The 21,873-nt window shown below is 53.8% G+C and overlaps 2 non-coding genes across 2 annotated transcripts; both read left to right on the top strand.

Annotated features, from left to right (window-relative positions):
• Positions 1 to 10,231: 10,231 nt before the first annotated feature.
• On the top strand, positions 10,232 to 10,313 carry TRNAS-UGA. Its single transcript has one exon. It is a non-coding gene; the product is annotated as a tRNA-Ser (tRNA).
• An 11,277-nt stretch (positions 10,314 to 21,590) lies between these two features.
• On the top strand, positions 21,591 to 21,663 carry TRNAR-UCU. Its single transcript has one exon. It is a non-coding gene; the product is annotated as a tRNA-Arg (tRNA).
• The last annotated feature ends 210 nt before the right edge of the window (positions 21,664 to 21,873 follow it).

The following is a 21,873-nucleotide window of genomic DNA, read 5'->3' as shown; positions in this document are numbered from 1 at the left end:
ACAAAGGCTGGTTCCCCCCTGGAGGCAATTCCCCTCTCTGATCAGCTGACCCCGGCCCAGCACGCTGAGATCAGAGGGGTGCTGCATCTGTACCGACAGCTGTTTTCCAACCAGCCCGGGCGCACTAATTTGACTGTCCACCGGGTGGGGGTCACCCCCCACCCCCATACGATGCTCCCCTTTTCGGGTCACAGGAAAAACTGCCCAGGACCTAGAAAGAGAGGTCAGGGACATGCTGGCTTTGGGGGTGATCCAGCCATCTTCCAGCCCTTGGGCCTCGCCGCTGGTCCTGGTCCCCAAAAGGGATGGGTCGATCCGGTTCTGTGTGGACTATCGAAAGCTCAATGCCATCACTGTATCTGATGCCAACCCCATGCCCAGGCCTGACGAGCTCCTAGACAAGCTGGGAGGCGCTCGGTATCTCACCACCATGGATCTTACAAAGGGCTACTGGCAAGTGCTGCTGGACGCAGATGCCCGGCTGAAATTGGCCTTTATCACCTCTCTGGGGCTCTACGAGTTTCTGACCCTGCCCTTCGGCCTCAAGGGAGCGCCGGCCACCTTCCAGCGTCTGGTGGATCAGCAACTGAGGGGGATGGAGAGTTTTGCCGTGGCGTATATTGACGACATCTGCGTCTTCAGCCAGACCTGGGAGGACCACGTGTCCCAGGTTAAACAAGTGCTGGACCAACTCCGAGAGGCTGGGCTAACCGTAAAGGCTGAGAAGTGCAAGGTGGGGATGGCTGAAGTATCTTACCTGGGCCATCGGGTGGGGAGCGGCTGCCTAAAGCCGGAACCAGCCAAGGTGGAGGTGATCAGAGACTAGCCTGCTCCCCAAACCAAGAAGCAGGTCCAGGCCTTTATTGGGATGGCGGGGTACTATCGAAGGTTCGTGCCCCACTTTAGCGCCATAGCCGCCCCCATCACTGAGCTGTGCAAGAAGGGGAAGCCAGACAAGGTGGTCTGGACTGAGCAGTGCCAGCAGGCTCTCCAGGCGCTGAAGGAGGCTCTGCTCAGTGGCCCAGTTCTGGCAAATTCAGACTTTGACAAGCCCTTTATGGTGTTCACTGACGCCTCAGACACGGGGCTGGGGGTGGTGTTGATGTAGGAAGATGAAAAAGGGGAGAGACACCCCATCGTGTACCTGAGCAAGAAGTTGCTACCCCGGGAGCAGAGCTACGTGGCCATCGAGAAGGAATGCCTGGCCATGGTGTGGGCCCTTAAGAAACTGGAGCCATATCTCTTTGGGCACCACTTCACCGTGTACACCGACCACTCTCCCCTGACCTGGCTGCACCAGCTGAAAGGAGCCAACGCCAAGCTCCTGAGGTGGAGCCTGATCCTGCAGGACTATGACATGGACGTGGTCCACGTGAAGGGAAGTGCCAACCTGATAGCAGACGCGCTGTCCCGGAGAGGGGGCCCTGAACTTCCCCGGGTCACCGGGCAGAGTGACCCTGCTCAGTTCAGTCTCGAAAGGGGGAGAGATGTGATGGAGTAGGGGCTGTCTGTGTGGGGGTTGGGGGAGCCGGGGAGGACATTAGGTGAGGGACAGGTATTCAGCCTGTAACCTGAGCTAGGCAGGGGGGAGGGGAGGTCAACATCTCTGCCAGGGGAGCTAGACAAAGGAGAGAGCCGACTGGAGAGGGAGAGTCAGTTTCGATTTGGGGCTGGGGGAGGGGAGTTCAGAGAATCCTCGGCTGGGATCCAAGCACCCTGAACCCCCCAGAAAGGCCAGATTGAGGGGTCCTGGCTCTGCCCACAAGCTCTGCTGTAGCCTGTGTTCCTGTGTCCAATAAACCTTCTGTTTTACTGGCTGGCTGAAAATCACTGTGAGTCCCAGGAAGAGGGGTGCAGAGTTGGACTCCCCCGCACTCCAAGAGGCAGCGGGGATCAATGCCCACGTCCTCTGCGGCAAGGCAGCCGCGGGACCTTCTTTTGCCCTTCTTTTAGAAGCCATGGACAGTCAGCCGGCTCAGCTCCTCCAGTGGCCTCCATCCCTCTCCCCGCTTGGCCTCCCAAAAAGCCAGCCCTTGCGAAGCACAAAGCTTTTCCTCCCCGGCCCTTCTCCCCCTTGCGCTGACTGGGAGGCTGGCGACAGCTGGGGGAAGTTAGCTCACATGGAAGAGCAGGGGAGAAGTAGTCAGACCCATACACACATTCTCCAGCCTGCTCTGCTCTGCTGTGCTCTGCTGGGCTGGGCTCTAGTGGGGGACCTGCCCCTTTCTTTCTGAGCTCTCACTGGAGCACAATCCCTTTCCTCCTCCCTCCCTGCTAGTCTACGCCAAGCTCATTGGCCGGGAGGGAGAGCCACTCAAATACAGAATTACTCACATCCCAGGGGTCCATGAAGGGAATGAGGAGATGGGCGGGGTGGCACGTGATACCAGCTCAGCTGAGACCGTGAGACCTCGCAGCCTCCTGCTCTCAGGCAGCATGGCAGCCATGGAGCAGAGCAGAGCAGAGCACGCAGACAGCTTGGAGACAGCCAAAGCGGGGAAGGGCTGCGTTGGTCTGGAAGAGGGAGTCGGTGGCTGTCTATCCTGGCGGAGGCAGGGTCGTTTTGCTGTATGCTGGGCCAGAGGCCAGGGAGTCTGCTAGAGTTGCTGAGCTGGGCCTGCTCCTGGCTTTGCTTGGGTTAGAGGAAAGTGGTGAAGATAAGAACGGCCCTCCTGGGTGAGACCGATGGTCCAGCTAGGCCACTATCACGTCTTCTGACAGTAACCGATGCCAGGTGCTTCAGAGGCAATGGCCAGAGCAGGCAATCGTCAAGTGATCTATCCCTGCGTTGTCTTCTGAAGCTTGGTGCTTGTTTCAGGGGCTAACCCTCAGCCCAGACACACTCCAGGGAGGGAGCGTTGGTGTTTGTGCCGAGAAGCGTGGCTGGGACTCGGACCCCCTTCCCCAGCTCTGGGTAGCACGCCCCCCTCCCCCCCATTTCAGGCTGTGTTCTGCTTAAGGCCACAGAGCCCTTGCCTTTTTTTGCCCGGTGCCTGAGAGTCAGGCCAGCTGCGGGGAATTAGCTCAAGCGGCAGAGCGCTCGCTTTGCATGCGAGAGGTAGTGGGGGGACGCTGCCCGCATTCTCCGAGCCTGTCGACTAAGGGCTCCTGATGAGCCTGGTGGATGGGAGAGCCGGCCATCTGACTTTTGGCCTTGCTGCCCGTAGTGGTCAGGCCGAAAAATCAAAAGCCATCCTCCCCAGGCCCACAGCCACCCAGGGGCTCCTCTGCACCATCTTGCCTGAGCGGGTGGAAGTGGAGCCTGGAACTGAGCTGATGCGCTGAGGGTTATTTGCTCTGTGCGCTTCACATGGAGGTGAAAACACGGGGCACAGATCTTTGAGCACAACCCTCGTCCTGAGCAATGGGTGAGTGGGGTGGGGGCTGCATAAAGAGAGATCGACTCTCCCTGGCGGGGCTGCAGCGGCTCTTCACAGGGTCAGTCCCACTGCCCAATTGGTACCAGAGTTTTGAAAGCCTCCTTTCCTGGCCTGGCTCCCCTCTCCCTGGGGGGAACTGGCGGCCCCAAACTTCCCAGAAACCATCATAGCGAGGCCAACCTGAGCACAGGCACCTGCTCAGCACCCCGGGGTGCAGCCCTGAACTCCGGCAATCAGCTACACTCAGCTGCCCACCCAACAACCGTTACACGCAGGAGCCTTCATGCCCCACGTGTTCAGGTCCCTCCCAGCGCCAGCTTTAAACTCCGCTGCTCAGTTCTAAGCTTTGGCCACACGGGGGCAGCCTGGAGCTCAGCCAACGCCTCCCGTTGCTGGTTGCGTTTCCCGCTCCTCGTGGCAGGTTCACACCCCGCAGGCAGATCTCTGAACCGGAGCCGAACCGTTCCCCAAATCCAGCGCTTTAGCAGCAGCTTTGCTAGGAAAGCGCTGACGTCCCCAAGTAACGTAAGAGCCAGAGCGCTGTGTCCAGGATCTTCTATTGGGCCCCTCACCGTGGTGACTGTCAGGCGCAAGGAGAAACCAGGGAAATGTTTTCATGGCGTTTCAGGGCAGAAGGGGCCATTAGCTCAGCTAGTCTGACCCCGAATAACACAGAATTACACCATGACACACACTGATCCCACAGACCTTAGATAGATCAAAGCGTTTCAGCCCTCAGGAAGGAGGCTAAACTGGGTGCCAGAGGCAGCGAACAAGGGGCCCCCAAGGCAATGGCAGGGAACTGACGAGGTGAAATATGCCCAGATGATCCCAGCAGGCGACCCACCCCCATGCTGCAGAGCTGGGAGTCCCTGTTCCTCCTGCCCTTAAGAATCTCTGGTGGTAAGTGGGTCCCCCCAGTTCCCCAGATATGAATCCTCCATGGGATTTCCCTGGCTTCACCTCCAGATAAGAACATTCTGTGGAGGGGGTGGGAGGAAGGTTGTCTGGCAGATCTGTAAAGGGGGGCTGTGTCTCCCTGTCTGGCCCAGGCTCCTTGGAGGAAGTGATCTCAGTGTGTCTGGCTGTCTCCATTCCTCCCACCCATAAGAATCCCTGGTGTGTGGGTGCACCCTAGACCATTAAGGATCTCTGGTGGGTGGGTGTCTCTCTCCCCTAGTCAGGATCTCTGGGCTGTGCCTGTATAAAAAGAGACTTTGACTCACCCAGGCTGGGCTGCCATCATGGAACAGACCAGGTCCTTCTGTGGAGGGTTTGCGTTCCTCCAAGGACGTGATCTCAGTGTGTATGGGTGTCCCTCTCCCTTCAACCCTTAACAATCCCTGGTGCGTGGGTGCACTGGGCCCCATTATAATCCCCTCTGTCTTACCCCCCATGAGGGATCCGGTGGATGTGGGGGTTCTCCATGCTACTGGGGGTGTCTGGTGCCCCTGTCCCTCCTGGTTAATAGTGGAGTGTGTGGGTGTCCCCCAGCTCGTTAAGGATCCGTTGTGCGGATGCCCCTGTTCTTCTCATTAAGAATGGTGCAACGGAGCATATGGGTGTGTCCCCCACCCCATGAACTAGCTCCCGTGTGTGGTTCCCCTGCCCCCGTCCAGGCTCTGTGGTGTGTGGGTGTCGCTGTTCCTCTTTTCAAGATCCGTGTTGCTTGGGTGCGTCCCTAAACCCGCAAGTCAGATTCCCCAGCGTGTGGGTGCTCCCATCCCCCACTCCAGGCTCTGTGGGGTAGGGGTGTCTAAAAAGAGACTGTGTCTCACCCAGGCTACACTGCAGGGGCTATTCACAGGTGCAATCCCACTACTGATCAGCACAGGAGTTTTGACCTGCTCCGGTTCACCCCTCCTTAGGCAACCTGGAGACCCCAAGTTTCCCCAGGATCACCATATTGATGCTGAACTTAGTGCAGACACCTGATCGGCACAGCCCCCTGCAGCCCAGAACTCCTGAGCTCAAGCGATCTGCCAGCCTCAGCCTCCCCAGGAGCTGGGATCACAGGCACCAGCCACAGAGCCCGGCTTGCTTTGCAGTTTGGCAGCTGGAGCTTTAAATTCTGCTTGTGAGCTCTGTGCCTTGGCCAGACGGGGACAGCCTGGAACTGGGAAATGCTCCTGCTCCCCCCGTCCCCGTCTCATGTCGAGCTGCAGGCGCCGCTGTCCTGCCAGGTAAGATCCCGGATGTTTCGGTGCCCCCTTTCCCCGCCCAGGTGTCCGGGTATCTCTGCCTCCATACAGAATCCTGGATGTGTGGGTGTCCGTCCCTCTGCAGAGGATCCTGGAGTGTGGATGCCCTTGTCCCCCCCTACAACATCCTGGGTGTGTGGGTGCCACTCCCCCCCCCCCAGCAGATCTCTGGTGGGTGGGTCCCCAGGGTGTGAGTGCTCCCATCCCCCGATACAGGCTGGGGTGGGGGTATAACTGGCTCTCCCTGTCCTGCCCAGGTGGTGCTACAGCAGCTGTTCACAGGGGCAGCAGCCCCACTGTCACCCTGCAGCTTTACCCTGCTCCAGGGGTGACCTTCTTCCCCCTCCTGTGGGAGCCCGGGGACCCCAAACTGCCCAGAATCACCTGATTGATGCCGAGCTCAGCACAGACACCGGCTCAGCCTGGCAGGGAGCTGCCCTGAGCCCTGACAATCAGCTTCCCTCCGCCTCCTGCTGCACAGCGAGGATCCCACGCGAGAGGCTTTATGCCCAGTTTGTTCAGGAGCGTCCCAGGCTCCAGCTGTAAACTCTGCTGGTCAGTTCTGATCTTTGGCCACACGGGGGCGGCACTAACGGTCCCATCTAAACGCTGTTTGCGTTCGGCCCTTCGGATCGCAGATTGTAACCCGCGGGCAGATCTCTGAGCGCAGCCAAATCCCTCCCCAAACTGAACATTGAAGCAGCAGCTCCCATTGGAAAGATCAGGATTTTTGCCTTTAAAAACAAGGAAAATGTCTCCAGCGAGAGACTGAAGAAGCTCAATTGATTTCATTGACTCCATGAATGTTCCTCTGTGTCCCCCTAGGAGTCATGCCCCACATTTTGGGGACCACTGAACCCTACTCGCTAAGCAGGGGTAGTGATGCCAAAGCCCAGGGAAAGGGAGAACAAGTGCGGGGCCCCCAGCACTGGAGCCATGTGAAGGGGCTGCAGGAGAGGAGCAATGGCTGGTGGCACAGGGAGTTAAGGGCAAAGGGGGCACAGGAGGGGGCAGAAGTGTGACGTTATTGATATAAATTGGGACCATATAGAACATGGGTTGCAACCAAGGTCCTGTAGTGGCACCAAATCCTAAGTAAAGGGGGTCATATAAGGTGTCTAAGACCAGGTTCCGGGTTGCTGGTTATAATTATGCTGTCGGTATGTCTGTATCATTTTTAGTTGAAGTTATGAATGTTGGCTCTATGCTGTCAGTATTTCAAGTTTGTGCTGTGCTTCTGGGGGAAGCCTCCCAGACAAGCTGGTGTTAGCTCTGCCTAGCCTGTTTGATGGCCCATTAAGGACCATTAAGGACACAATGGACCCATGGAGAGAAGGCAGACACGCCTTGTGACTCAGCAAAGTATGCAGGGACTGGCTCATGTGACTCCAGGCTCCATTTTGCTGTAAAATTCCACAGTGAAGACAAAGGGATTCTTACACCTGGAAAAGTCTATATAAGCCTAATGCCTCATCTCCATCTTGTCTTCAATCCTGCTTCTGACCTCTGGAGGGACTTTGCTACAAACTGAAGCTTTACACAAGGGACTGAGGACCCATCCCAGTGGGGGATGTTCTCCAGAGACTTAATCTAAACCTGCAGTTTACTCCAGCACTGCTGCAAGCCTGAACTAAGAACTTTGCCATTACTGTATGTAATTGATTGCATTTAACCAATTCTACCTCTCTTCTCTACCATTTTCCCTTTGTAAATAAACCTTTAGATTTTAGATTCTAAAGGATTGGCAACAGCGTGATTTGTGGGTAAGATCTGATGTGTATATTGACCTGGGTCTGGGGCTTGGTCCTTTGGGATCGAGGGAACCTTTTTCTTTTATTGGGGTGTTGGTTTTCATAACCATTTATTCCCAGGACGAGTGCACTGGTGGTGATACTGGGAGACTGGAGTGTCTAAGGAAATTGCTTGTGTGACTTGTGGTTAGCCAGTGGGGTGAGACCAAAGTCCGTTTTGTCTGGCTGGTTTGGTTTGCCTTAGAGGTGGAAAAACCCCAGCCTAGGGCTGTGACTGCCCTGTTTGAGCAATTGGTCCTGATTTGGCACTCTCAGTTGGGTCCCGCCAGAATCGCTCCATCACAAGGAGTTAGGGGTGAAGGAGGTGCAAGGGTTGGGAGTGCAGGAGCTAGCGGTAAAGGGGGAGTGGGGGTCGTCCAGGGGCCATGGGGAAGTGCCAAAGTACAAGCTTTGCCCAGGGCACCATTTTCCCTAATGCTGGTCTGAGCAAACAATTGGAAATGACCCTTCAGTGAGACCAGAACCACAGTGTAGAAAAGCCCCTTTGTTAAGTGGTGGTGGCTGAGGGCTTAGGGAGATGGGTTAGAAAACAACAACCACTTGTCTGTGGAGGTTTGATTCTTGCCTGCTAGGCCAGGCTGGGGTGTGGTGTCTCCATGGTTGTACTTCCAGTGTCTGATCTGCCACAGGGAGCCAAGTCTAGACATACTCAGAGGCTCTATGCCAGGGTTCCTCAAACTTCCTTTCACTATAACCCCTTTTTGCCAAAAAACTTACTACATGGCCCTGGAAAGACACACCAAGCCCCTCTACACTGAGCAGAGGCAGAGGAGACAAAGCCTGAGCCCTACCCCAGTTGGGGGAGGGCAAAACCAGAGCTTGAGGGATTCAGCCCTGGGTGGTGGGGCTCAGATTTTGGTTTCAGCCCCAGGCACCAACAAGTCTAATGCCAGCCCTTGCGACCCCATTAAAACAGGGTTATGACCCACTTTGGGGTCTTGCCCCACAGTTTGAGAACCACTCCTCTATACTGAGGGGAGAGAGTTTTCCTGGGGGTGTAGTTAATCCACTTCCCAAGAGGTGGCAGCTATGTCAGTGGGAGAAGCTATATCGGTGAGTGTGCAAGCTGTGGTGTTTACCACATTTAAGAAGTTTAATCAAACCCCATTTTGAAAACCACCTGTGGTCTGGGAATGGCAAAGGAGCTCGATGAATCAGGGTTTGTCCTTCAAAGTCCTGGACATCACGATTCCATACTCCTGTTGTCATTGGGGATATTGCTCAGTGTTAGAGTGCTTAACTGCAGTTTTCACGTAGTCCTCAGTTCAAACCCCCGTGTTCTCTTATAACCTTCTTTCTTTTTTTTTAAAAAGTTAAACATTTTCATTTCCATTCTCCATTATGTTCAGGGGCTCCTCTATACAGGAGTGCTTGATATCAATGTAAACACTCAACATTTTGCTGTCCAAATGCATAAAAACCTAGCAAAGCTGTCCATCACAAAGGCCTTTTGCAGGACCTCAGACTATTGGTCCAAGGTGGTGGGGAGGTGGTGACCTCACAGAGAGATGCTGACATCAGCCAGGCAGGACGGGGGTGAGGGGCCAGGGAAACCTCAGAGACCCCTGTGGCTTTGCTTCAGCAAGTCTCCTTCTCCAGGTCTCTCTTTGAGGACTGAGAGAGTATTCGGGTTCACGGACGTGAGTGCCAGGAGGAAGCTTCTTCGAGTTTTCTCCTTCCCTTTTCCTGATTTTACTAGAAAACAGCCATCCCTGTTTAGAAGGTTGAAGCCTCCTCGAGGTTTGAAACCTGTTCAGTCTGATCCATCTGGTGACAGTTGAATTCTAGGCATGGAAAACACGAACTTAAGGAGGCAGAATTTTATTCCGCACCTGGGATTTTGTCCCTTAGAATCACTGGGGTCATTAGGGTTTGTCCTTTCTGTTTCACCTTTTCCTCCATCCATCCATCCCTCCCTCCTTTCTCTTTGTCTCTTGCTTCTTTTGTCCTTTCACCTGTTCCCCTCCCATCACCAGGAGCGGTGTGTGTGTGTGTGTGTGTGTGTGTGTGTGTTGAGGGGGAGTGCTCTGCAGCTCCCACTGTGGGAGGTCCACCCAAAAATGTGGGGCTGAAATAGTGCTCGGGCAGTGATCCCCACCGGTGACCTGGGCCATCCTTTGGGCTCTCTGGTGAGAACCCTCAGCCTCCCGTCCTCAGTCTCTACCCTGATTGGCTGAGCAGGGGGTTATTGACAGGGAGGAGACTCAGGTCCTTGTTGTTCTCTTTTAAGACCAAGGAAATAAGTCAGAACCAGTCATATGTTTGACAAATTTTGCTGCTTTGCTGCATTAATGGTCTCTGAGCAGTTCATGATTCTCTCTAACATTGCAGTTCTCCTCAAATACTTGCTGAATAATTACTGTGCACTGTTGTTGGTCTGGAGCTCATCTGAGAGCACTTTATTCAGGTCATTCAATGTAGGAAATTCAAGATCCGATGGGTTAGTTTGAAAATCAGGGCTCTTGGGTCCTATTCCCAACTCTACCACTGGTTAGCTGTGTGACCTAAAACAAGTGAATTCTCCTTTCTCAGCCTCAGCTTCTCCCTCTCTCAAGTAGGGATAATGATGATCCGCTCCTACCTAGCTCAAGGTGGGTGGAGGATGGGGATCCATTGGAGAGTGTCACTAGGAGTATCAGAGGGGCCGTGTTAGTCTGGATTTGTAAAAGCAGCAAAGACTCCTGTGGCACCTGGCTAAGCACACAGAACAAACCCCCAATCCCCCCTGTGCTTTGGGAGCCAGGTTTGCTGTGGGAATCCTGTAGTTCAGATGACTTCACGCCTGGGCATTGGGATTATTTACCAGTTTCTCTGGCATTGGGGCAGTTTTGTGCTTACAGCTGTAATGGCCGAGTGGTTAAGGCGTTGGACTTGAAATCCAATAGGGTTCCCCTGCGCAGGTTCAAATCCTGCTCACAGCGAGGCCTGTGTTTTAGCCAGTCTCTCACCCGGGCAATACCTCTGTACAACCCCCTGAGACACTCTCAATTCTCTCCCCACCCCAAGTAAATTCTGTTCTGCTCCTTCCATAGAGATGCCTGGGACACCACCTCACACTGTGTTGTTGAGGCGTTGGGCAAACTCTCAGCGCCTGAAGCCTCTGCCACTCACCTAGTGCCCCATAGATCAGCCATAGCCCTGGTTCTGCTCCTCTCTCTAGAGTGTGAAAGGAGCTGAGTCAGCGACTCCATGGGAGCTACGGGGCTGCAGAACCAACAGAGAGAAAAAAAGGTGCTCAGTGCCCACTGGCAGCCAGCTCCCCCCCTCCCCACTACAGGCCTTGCTGACAAGCTCCTCACACTTGCCAGTGATCAGCTGTTCAGTGGGGTGCAGGAGGCGCTGGGGGGAGGGGGAGGAGCAGGGAGAGTGGGAGAGGAAGAGGAATGGGGCAGGAAGGTGCAGGGCGGGAAGAGATGGGACAGGGGTGGGGGCTTGGGGGAAGGGGTGAAGTGGGGGCAGGGCCTGGGGAGGAAAGGGGGGATTTGTCCCATGTGTAAGGGGACTGTTGCCCCCTTACTAACATTCAGTGGGGGTGTTTTGGCTGCTAGCTCCCAGCACTAAAAGGGGAGGGTTTGATGGCAAATCAGGACCCTGAGACTGACAGTCCCCAGGAACAATGGCAAGAGGCCAATGCTTCAGGTCAGCCTGATTGACAGGGCAGGCCGGCTAATCAGGGAGACAGAAGGCCAGTGTGGGTCCCGTCCTCCGTGTGTGAGCAGGAATGTGCCGGAGTCAGACAGAGTGGGGCCGAGCTAAGGAGGAAGCAGGGGCCCAAGCTGAGCTGGAGAACAGAGCCAGGCCAGATCCAGAGGGGCCAGAGCTGCAGCCAGAGAGCCAGAGGCACAGCCCAGGGAGAGCAGATCCTGTGCTGGGAGCAGAGCTGCAGCCAGAGAGCCAGAGTGTGGTGAGCAACTGGGGCCAGCCAAGGGGGGGAACCTTGGTAAAAGGGCCCAGCGCAAAAAGACACTCCAGCCAAGGGTCCATGCAGGCCAGGCTGGGAGGGGGACCTTAACCTGCCGGGGGGCTGGCACTGGAAAGAAGGATCCCACCACCCAAAGCCCGGAGGTGTGTGGTCACCACCATTTCAAGTGTCCCACCCACAGCATCCCTGCAGCACAGCCAGGGCCTGAGAAGGAGGCCTGGGGCCTACAAGGAACAGACTGCAAAGTGCTTTGATGTCCAGAGACATTGTTTGTAATGTTCCCTGCCACAGAGCAGGGTGATGTGTTTCCCTGTAACCGTTCCCATTTATTCTTATTCTTTTCTTTAAATTGATTGTTAAGTAAACAACTTGTATTTGCTTTAAATTGTATGGAATAATCAGTGGGTCAGGGAGGTGCCCAGTGCAGAGAGGGTACCCCGGAGTGGGGACACCTTAGCCCCTGTCCTAGGTGGCCACAGCAGGGTTGGGGGTTGAGCCCCCCAGGAATCCTGGGCCCAGTCTTGTTGGGGCTACGAGAACTCTGCCAAACAGGAGAGTCCTCAAGGGCAGGGAGGCCTCTGGGTAAAGGAAGTGGGAGCAAGGACTCAGATCCTTTTGCTAGCCCACTTCACCGGGGTACACAGAAGCCAGGAAAGTTCCCCACAATAGCGGGACCATTCCCCCGCTTACATAATTGGCGTCACGAACAGGATCCTATCCACAGGGTCCACCCCATTGGTTTACTGCTTGAGTTCTAGTAGCACTGTCCAGGCCTGGTTGAGCACTCTACCATGGCTGGAATTGAAGAACTACGGACCCAGTTTGCTGAACTTCAGCGCAGATTATCAGACCAAGCGGAGGCATTACAACAAGCTAGAACTGAACAGAGAGAAGCCTTATCACTGGCTAAGGCAGTGATAGACCAACAGGCAGCAGAAGCTAAGAAACCCCCTACTATTTATGTCCCACGGGAGCGGAAGGTCACAGAGTTTGGTGGCTTCCCGACAAGACCAGGAGACATTACGGTAGAAGAGTGGGTCAAGTCTGTGAAGGCAGCTCTGCGTGTGCTAAGAGTACCTGTAGAAGACCATGTAGACTTCATAGAGGAACATCTCAAGGGCCAGGCCAAGGCCACAGTAAAGTTCATGGCAGTGGCAGACAAGAAAGATGTGGAAAAGGTATTTGAACTCCTCCTAGAAGTGTATGGAGACAAGGTGCCTATTGGAACCCGACTAAAGGAGTTCTTTGAGAGAAAGCAGGAGCCTGGTGAAACTATCCGGGCATATGCATATGACCTCCAGGAGAGAATGAGCAAAGTGGAGCGGCGAGACCCTCAACGAGTTCCAGACCCAGATACAGTTCTGAAAGAGCAGCTGGTGTTGGGGCTTCGTGATGACTCCTCCGACGTGAAATGAAAAGGAGGTTTAAGGAAGAGCCCAGTAAGAAGTTCTATGAACTCATGCAGGCTGCCATTATGTGGTCAGAAGAAGAGGAAGTTCCTGTGGCAGAGACAGCCAAGAGTAACCCCTGTACACGAAGTGGGGCCTAGTGAATGCAGCTGCTGGGGAAAAAGCCCTGCCCCAAACACAGCTAACATTGGAAAGCTTAAGTGAAGCTGTCCAAAACTGGCGGTCCAACAGGGGAGATGCTGAAAGTAATGACTGAGGTGATGAAAGGAAAAACCCCACCAATATGCCAAGACATCCAAGGGCCCCAGGACCCCGAAGAAGATCTCCACTGAAGGACGAGCTGGGCAGATACGTTTGCTACACTTGCGAAAGGCCAGGACATACTAGTCGAGAATGTACAATGAGGAGACTGGAGTCCCAGGCACCTGAAATTCAAGAGGCACGGGGAGCAAGCAGCCCACCATCAGAAGGCCGAGTGGGGACTGAAGGGTTTCTACGGCTGTCCCTAGAAAAAGGGCAGCGTGGCAGCAGCGAGGAAAAGGACCCTGATGATGTTAGTATATTCAACGACTTCTGTGGCCGAGCTTTCGGGGACTGCTTGACAGTGGAAATAACCATAGCAGGGGTGAGAACCCGCTGTTTGATAGACACTGGCTCAGAAGTCACCACTATTTCTGAATCATATTTCCGAAACCACTTAAAAGAGAGAGATCTGACCATGCATAATACCCGATTTGTACAGCTAACGGCAGCTAATGGACTTGCCATCCCTGTGGTGGGGTGCCTTGAAGCTGATGTAGGGTACATGGGTCGAACAATCCCTGGGAAATGCATCTTTATTCTAAAGGACACAGCTTCAGAAAAGACTTTAATGGAGAACAGAGTACCAGGAATTCTTGGGATGAATATTATAAGAGAGCTGAAAGAATTACTGTTGATAGGAGAAGGAACCCAGGAGATGAACCGTCACGGGCAGCCCAGGAAGGACGCTACACTGAAGCGAGTACTAGCCCAAGTGGAGAGACATGAACGTTTCCCGGGGCCAACGGGACAAATTGGCTATGTTAGGGTGGCAGGGAGACAGAAGGTGGTTATACCTCCCTGGAGTGAGAAGATTATTGATGGACGCTGCCGGGTGCCAAGCGACTTTGACGGATACAGAGTGCTTGTCGAGCCAACACCTGGGGCCAGTCTCCCTAATGGGCTCCTGGTTGCAAATGTACTGGCTAATGCCAGCAAAGGAAAAGTGCCAGTCAGGCTGTTAAACTCAAGTAAGAAGGCCATAAAGTTGTGCCCCCGAACCAGAGTGGCAGAGATACACCGACCTGAAGGAGTGGTACCCCCAGTGGGGGTGGCCTTGGAAGAAAATGGGGATGAGCTGCGGGTGACAAAAGTAAAAAAAGGCACACAGGTTATCACATCGCAAGTGGCACCCAATGGAGGGCTACCCATTCCAGTCCAAGTGGACCTCCAACAGCTAACCCCTACACAGGTTGGTCGTTTGCGGGCGCTACTGGAGAAACATCAAGAGGTCTTTTCCAGGGATGAGCGGGACTTCGGTTACACCACTACAGTGACACACCAAATAGCCACTGGAGATGCTGTCCCGATAAAACAGAGACACCGGCGGATTTCACCACGAGTGTTCCAGGAGGTAAAAAAACACATCTTGGACCTAGTGACTCAAGGTGTCCTTAAAGAAAGCCACAGTCCGTGGGCATCACCTGCAGTGATTGTAATAAAAAAAGATGGTGGGGTGCGATTTTGCTGTGACTACAGGAAACTGAATGAGGTAACACACAAAGATGCCTACCCGCTACCCAGGGTGGAAGAGTCACTGGATGCATTAGGGAGTGCAAGAGTGTTTTCAACCCTCGATTTAACGTCTGGTTATTTCCAGGTTGCAGTGGAAGAACGAGACCAGGAAAAGACAGCAGTGACGACTCCCTTTGGGCTGTTTGAATGGACACGTATGCCATTCGGCTTGTGTAATGCACCTGCTACGTTCCAGAGACTAATGGAGGGGGTTTTGGGAGACTATATCTTAGACACTTTGCTGATATACCTGGATGATATTATTGTGTTTTCCAAGGATTTTGAGAGTCATATGGAAAAATTGGACTTGGTTTTCACACGATTGAAGGAACACGGATTAAAGCTGAAGCCAAGCAAGTGCTGCCTCCTACGTGAAAAAGTCAAATTCTTGGGCCATGTGATTTCAAAGGAGGGAATCCAGGTAGATGAGGAGAAGACCAGGGCACTGGAAAATTGGCCGGTCCCCAAGAATGCCAAGCAAGTGCGGCAGGCTCTAGGTTTCATGAGCTATTACAGACGATTCGTTCCAAAGTTTGCACACGTTGCTGCACCGCTATATGGACTAGTGGGCCAACCCACCCAAAGGAAGGGAAAGGACCAATGTTTTGTGTGGGATGATGCCTGTCAGACAGCTTTTGACAAATTAAGACATCAGCTTATGTCACCACCTGTACTTGCATATCCTGACTTTAGCCTGCCATTTATAGTGACAACTGATGGAAGCCTGCACGGCCTAGGTGCGGTGCTCAGCCAGAAGCAAGAGGGGGCCGAGCGTGTAATCGCATATGCAAGCCGAGGGCTGAGGAGGTCAGAAAGAAATGACAAAAACTACAGTGCTTTTAAACTAGAACTGTTGGCCTTGAAGTGGGCTATCACTGAAAAATTTAAGGATTATTTAGTGTACTCTAAATTCACGGTAATCTCAGACCACAATCCACTCCGATACCTGGCAACGGCTAATTTAGGTGCAATTGAGCACCGCTGGGTGGCCCAACTCGCTGAGTTCACTTTTGAAGTACAGTATAAACCTGGAAGGCAGAACATCAATGCTGACACCCTGTCTAGATTGCCTCTGGAGGAGGAATCAGAAGAGGGTGAGGATCTAGAGAAAGACTTCCTAGTCATCCCTGCAGATGTTGTGCGTACGTGTTTGTGGCTCGAGAATCCAAAGCCCGAGGATGAAGTGACGGTAGAGGATGCAGTACAAAATCAGGTAAAAGGGGAGAGCGCAATAATCTCGGGGTACTCATGGGAGGAGATTCAGACTCTGCAACGCGAAGGTGATGTTGGACCTGTCTTAGTGGCAGTCATGAGCCAAAGGAGGCCAGATCGGAGATTTGGGGCCAGATACCCCAGTCTAAGAAGCTAGCCAGACAGTGGGAACGACTTAGATTACACCGTGGAGTGCTGTTCCGGGTAACATACCATCCCGAGATGGTGAGGAAGTGTGGCAGTTAGTGGTGCCTGTGTCGCTCCGCCGTCAAGTTTATGAAGCCAGGCATGATCATGGGGGACATTTCGGAGACAGGAGCACTCTGGAGGTGATGAGGAGAAACTATTACTGGCCCACAATGGGTAGCGACGTGCAAGCATGGATCCGTCAGTGTAAACGGTGTGCCTTAGCCAAAGATGTGTTTCCTCCCAACCGAGCCCCTTTGACCTGTACTAATGTGACTGCCCCAATGGAGGTCCTAGCAATGGATTACACACGGCTAGAGAGAACTTCAGAGGGTATGAGAACATACTGGTTCTCACGGACATGTTCACCCGATTCACTGTTGCAGTTCCAACTAGAAACCAGACAGCGCGGACAACGGCTGATGCCCTCATAAAACATTGGTTTGTGTACTATGGTTGTCCGCACGGTTACACTCGGATCAGGGAGGAATTTTGAATCAGAAGTGATAGCTGAATTGTGTAAACTGTATGGCATAGCCAAAAGCCGAACAACACCCTATCACCCGCAAGGAAACGCTCAGTGCGAGAGATTTAACCGACACTGCACGATATGCTAAGAACACTCCCGCCGGAAAAGAAGCAAGCCTGGCAGGAACATCTCCCTGAGCTGGTGTTGGCCTATAACAGCCATGTCCATTCGTCAACAGGTTACGCTCCTTTTTATCTCATGTTTGGGAGGGATCCCAGGTTGCCATTGGATATTCTGGACAGAGAGGGCCCTGAGGAGGATGTGGTGACCAATTTGGATGACTGGGTCAAAGGTCACCATGACAGGCTGAAGATAGCCTGTGAAGTTGCTCTCAATACAACTAAAGACACTGCCCAAAGTAGGAAAAGGACTTATGATCGCAAGTCCAGTGGGGCTCTCATCAGGCCCGGTGACCGTGTGCTAGTTCGTAACCATAGACACCGGGGGCGTAATAAAATACAGGACAAGTGGGAGTCAAAGCCCCACATTGTAGTTGCTCACACCAATCCCGAGCTACCAGTTTACACCATCCGGCCTGAACGAGGAGGTCCTGAGAGAGTAGTACACAGGGACCAGTTGAAACATTGCACTCTTAGTCCAGACAGGGACCATAGGAGGCGTAGATCAGTACACTCTGAGGAGGCTGAAACTAGTTGGGAAATGGTTCTAGTCCCACAAACCGAATACAGAGGGGGACAGAGTGGGGCAAACCCAAACCCTAACGAGAATGGCCAGATCCCTCAAACTGACCCAGTATTACCTGAGGATAGGGAAACAGAAAATATGGGTAACGAACCACCAGTTTTAAGGAGGTCCCAGCGGGCTAATAAAGGTGTACTTCCTGTTAGACTTAGAGATACTTATGTTATTGGTTCTATGTAGTGTGTTGATGAATATTGTTATGTATAGTATTAAGAAGTAGATGTGGAGTGTTAACTATGTTAAATGTTCTTTTCGTAATTGTTAATGGGTTTTAATATAATATGATGTGGATATATGTTGTTTTTATGGGGCCCGGATGTACCGGTGTAACTATTGTGGCTGTGGCAGAATTTTAGCAGGGGAATGTAAGGGGACTGTTGCCCCTTACTAACATTCAGTGGGGGTGTTTTGGCTGCTAGCTCCCAGCACTAAAAGGGGAGGGTTTGATGGCAAATCAGGACCCTGAGACTGACAGTCCCCAGGAACAATGGCAAGAGGCCAATGCTTCAGGTCAGCCTGATTGACAGGGCAGGCCGGCTAATCAGGGAGACAGAAGGCCAGTGTGGGTCCCGTCCTCCGTGTGTGAGCAGGAATGTGCCGGAGTCAGACAGAGTGGGGCCGAGCTAAGGAGGAAGCAGGGGCCCAAGCTGAGCTGGAGAACAGAGCCAGGCCAGATCCAGAGGGGCCAGAGCTGCAGCCAGAGAGCCAGAGGCACAGCCCAGGAGAGCAGATCCTGTGCTGGGAGCAGAGCTGCAGCCAGAGAGCCAGAGTGTGGTGAGCAACTGGGGCCAGCCAAGGGGGAACCTTGCAAAGGGCCCAGCGCAAAAGACACTCCAGCCAAGGGTCCATGCAGGCCAGGTTGGGAGGGGACCTTAACCTGCCGGGGGGCTGGCACTGGAAAGAAGGATCCCACCACCCAAAGCCCGGAGGTGTGTGGTCACCACCATTTCAAGTGTCCCACCCACAGCATCCCTGCAGCACAGCCAGGGCCTGAGAAGGAGGCCTGGGGCCTACAAGGAACAGACTGCAAAGTGCTTTGATGTCCAGAGACATTGTTTGTAATGTTCCCTGCCACAGAGCAGGGTGATGTGTTTCCCTGTAACCGTTCCCATTTATTCTTATTCTTTTCTTTAAATTGATTGTTAAGTAAACAACTTGTATTTGCTTTAAATTGTATGGAATAATCAGTGGGTCAGGGAGGTGCCCAGTGCAGAGAGGGTACCCCGGAGTGGGGACACCTTAGCCCCTGTCCTAGGTGGCCACAGCAGGGTTGGGGGTTGAGCCCCCCAGGAATCCTGGGCCCAGTCTTGTTGGGGCTACGAGAACTCTGCCAAACAGGAGAGTCCTCAAGGGCAGGGAGGCCTCTGGGTAAAGGAAGTGGGAGCAAGGACTCAGATCCTTTTGCTAGCCCACTTCACCGGGGTACACAGAAGCCAGGAAAGTTCCCCACAATAGCGGGACCATTCCCCCGCTTACACATGCCCCGGATCCCTCTAGGGCCGGCCCTGAAGGGAAGCACCGACTATCACAGTGACAATACAACTGACCAGCCTTGTGGGGGGGGCTGAGGGAGATCCGCACTCACCAGGTCTCTTCTCTCCCCCAAGGTGAGCCAGACACTGCTCTCTCCTGGCTCTCACTCTAGCAGCTGGACGCCAAGGAGCCATTTCCCCTCAGGAAGTGCATTGAGTGCCCCTGTGGTGCTGGGGGGCTGGCGCTGCTGCTGCCTGTGGGGCTGGCAGGGGGGCTGATGTCTGCACAGACTCTCAGCTGCCAGGCCGGAGGGGGCACTTGGGACCTTACCAGACTGGCTCAGTGAAGATGGGGAGTTGACAGAGCAATACAGACGCTCTCCAGAGCACGGAGCAGCAGCCGCCCATGCAGCCAGGCAATGAGCATTTCCCACAGCCTGGAGCCGAGGGGGAGGCGGCAGCTGCTGTTCCAGCTCCTCGGGGACAGGCCCTGTCAGCCAACAGCCACTTCTTACTCCCCACAGCTAAGGGCGTCGGGTTCCTCCGATGGGGGTGTGGAGCAGCCGTTCGTTTTCCTGTTCGCACTCCTCTGCGGTGTGAAAATCGGGGAGGGGAGGCAGAAGCCCCACTTCCCTCCCGAAATGACGCCCAGTGGGGGAAGCCAGGACAACAGGGTGGGGCGGCAGGTGGTGGCCAGACTGTCACTGCCAGGGTCTAGTCTAGCTCAGGGTCCAGCTCAACCTCCTCCCCGCGCCACTGGCCCCCAGTCCCCTTCCACCACCAGGTCAACCCGGGCACTAGGGCAGGAACGGGGTGAGGCAGCAAGTCAAGCTGAGCAAGGCAGGCAAAAGCGAGTCTTGTCTTCATGGGCCGCTCCCAATGACGTCCTTTTTTGTGTGCAACTGCTGCAAAAACATCCCGGGCAGAGAAGCAACAGGCCAAAGTGTCCCTACATAGCTGTTGAAGTAGCTCAGTTGGGAGAGCATTAGACTGAAGATCTAAAGGTTTCTGGTTCAATCCCAGGGTTTGGCAGGTCTTTTCTTCCCTCCTTGTGCAGTGGTGGCTTGTTCTCTGGGAACACAGTTGTGTCTGCACCCAAGGTGAGCAGTGCTGCCCTAGAGGACTTAGGGGGTCTGGAACGAAGCAATTTTGGGGGCCCCTTCCATTAAAAAAAAGGTGCAATACTGTATTCTCCTGGGGCCTGGGGCAAATTGCCCCACTTGCCTCCCCTCTGGGTGGCACTGAAGGTGAGTCTCTGATCTTGGGCTCTGCAGTAGGAAAACATAGAATGGGCTTCTGCCCCTAGTTGGCCCACCTGACCTTTAACAAGGAGAGATGGGAGCTGCCTTTCCCAATATGGCAGGAAGAGAGTGAGGCAGGGGGACCCTCAAGAATGGTGCCACAGGGGGTGCTGGGCAGTGACAGGCAGGGATTGGGATGGAAGCTCCTCTGTGCAGCTGAGTGAGGGCAGTACCAGGGAAGGGGCATGTGTGAAAGCGGCCAGGTGGAAGGGATTTGGGGGCCCAGGAGGTGGCACTTGATGTTCATTGCCTTGGAGCAGCTGGACTTGGCCATGGTGGGTGTTCAGGAAATGCACATTAACAACTCTAGGGTAGCTTGATGGGCAGAGGGTGATTGGAGGAAGGGCCTCCTGGCCAGGGAAGAATGATGGGGCTGGAGTCTTGTTCTTCACGTTGGCGGTGCGAGTACAGAAGGGGCTGGAGCTCCAACCAGGGAGGGCATTACTGGTGGGCTTTGTGCTCTGTGGCACTGGTTACTGCTATATTAGTGTGTATGGTCCCCAGTTAAGGCATGAGAGGGAAGATCAAAGGCTCCCTTCCTCAGGACTGCATGATGTTTGGTGTTGGGGGGGATTTTAATTGTGTCAGCCGGCCTGAGCACCGCTGGTCCTGTTTTTCCAACCTTCAGAAGAAACATTTTTACAATGAGCACTACCTGGCGCAGGTCTGTAGTGAGGTCGGCTTAGAGGAGCTCACTCCAGCCACAGAGGGGGTTCACCTTTCTGCGGGGACAGGCCAGGATTCGCATTGACCGGATTTATGCTTAGCTTTTGTGTCTTTAGCATGTTGCTTCTCAGATTCTTTCTTGGCCTGACTTGTTACACTTTGACACTTAACAGGCCAGAGTTTGTGCACCTCCCTATTATCCTCACTAGGATCTGATTTCCAAATTTTGAGGAATGACTTTTTGCCTCTAACAGCCTCCATTACTCTGCCATGAACCTAGAGTGGCGTTCTGCTGGTCGTCCTATTGTCGCTTCTGATTTAGGGCAAACGTTTCATCTGAGCCTCTAATTGCGGCGGTTTTAAACAGTCTACATGCTGCTTGCAGGCACCTAACACTTGTGACAGCAGCTCCTTTTAATTCCGATCCAACCATCTATACTTATGCCAATAGGTTGACTTTAGGTCTTTAACTTTGAGCGGTAGCTGAGAAGATGGTAAATCGGGCAGAAACCCATTCGACAAACCTCTTCATTTCCTTGTTATTTCCTGACTTCTTCATTCATCGCCTTTTCCTTATTTCCTGGCTGAGGCGGCGGCCTGCCAGAGAGCTCCCCGGCACCTCTGGCTGCCTGGGCTGAAGGCAAGAGGCAGGCCTGGGCATGGCGAGGGCCTCCTGTCCCGTAATGAGGCCGCACTGCTTCCTGGTCCCCTTTTCCCACCCACACCGGCAGGCGGCTGCTGTGGGAGAACACGAGGGAGGCTCTCGGGATGCTAGGCAGCGCTGTGTGGCTGTCAGGGGAAAGAGCCTTCTTCTCTAAAGATGGCTGGCAGAAAGGTGGTGCTCAGCTCTGTCAGCGACCTCCCCAGTAGCCTCGCTGCCAGGGGATGCAGACATTTCTGTAAGGTGCAGAAAGAGGGTATTTGGCTTCCAAGTTAATATGAGAAATATGCATTTAGGAGATGGAATTTCCCTTCTTTCACAAGGCCCCAGTGGCCTAATGGACAAGGCAATGGCTTTCTAAGTCAGAGATTGTGGGTTCAAGTCCCGTCTGGGGTGAAAAACTCCCTCTACATTGCAAGGAAACCTTAGCCTTATTTTCACCAAGGCAGCTGGGAGATGTTTGAACACAAAATACTGGATCTTGGGAAAAATCCCCCAGAAATGGCATCTTGACAAATGCTTTCTAAACCCCTCAGTAGCAAACAGTTAATACTAGTGCTTGTCTGAGACTAGAGGGAAGGGGAGTGTTCACTCTCACACCTCAGT

This window comes from Mauremys reevesii, linkage group 17 (assembly GCF_016161935.1).
Source record: "Mauremys reevesii isolate NIE-2019 linkage group 17, ASM1616193v1, whole genome shotgun sequence".
NCBI lineage: Eukaryota > Metazoa > Chordata > Testudines > Geoemydidae > Mauremys > Mauremys reevesii.
Note: the sequence above shows the minus strand (reverse complement) of the source record. Positions and strands in the feature narration are given on the sequence as shown.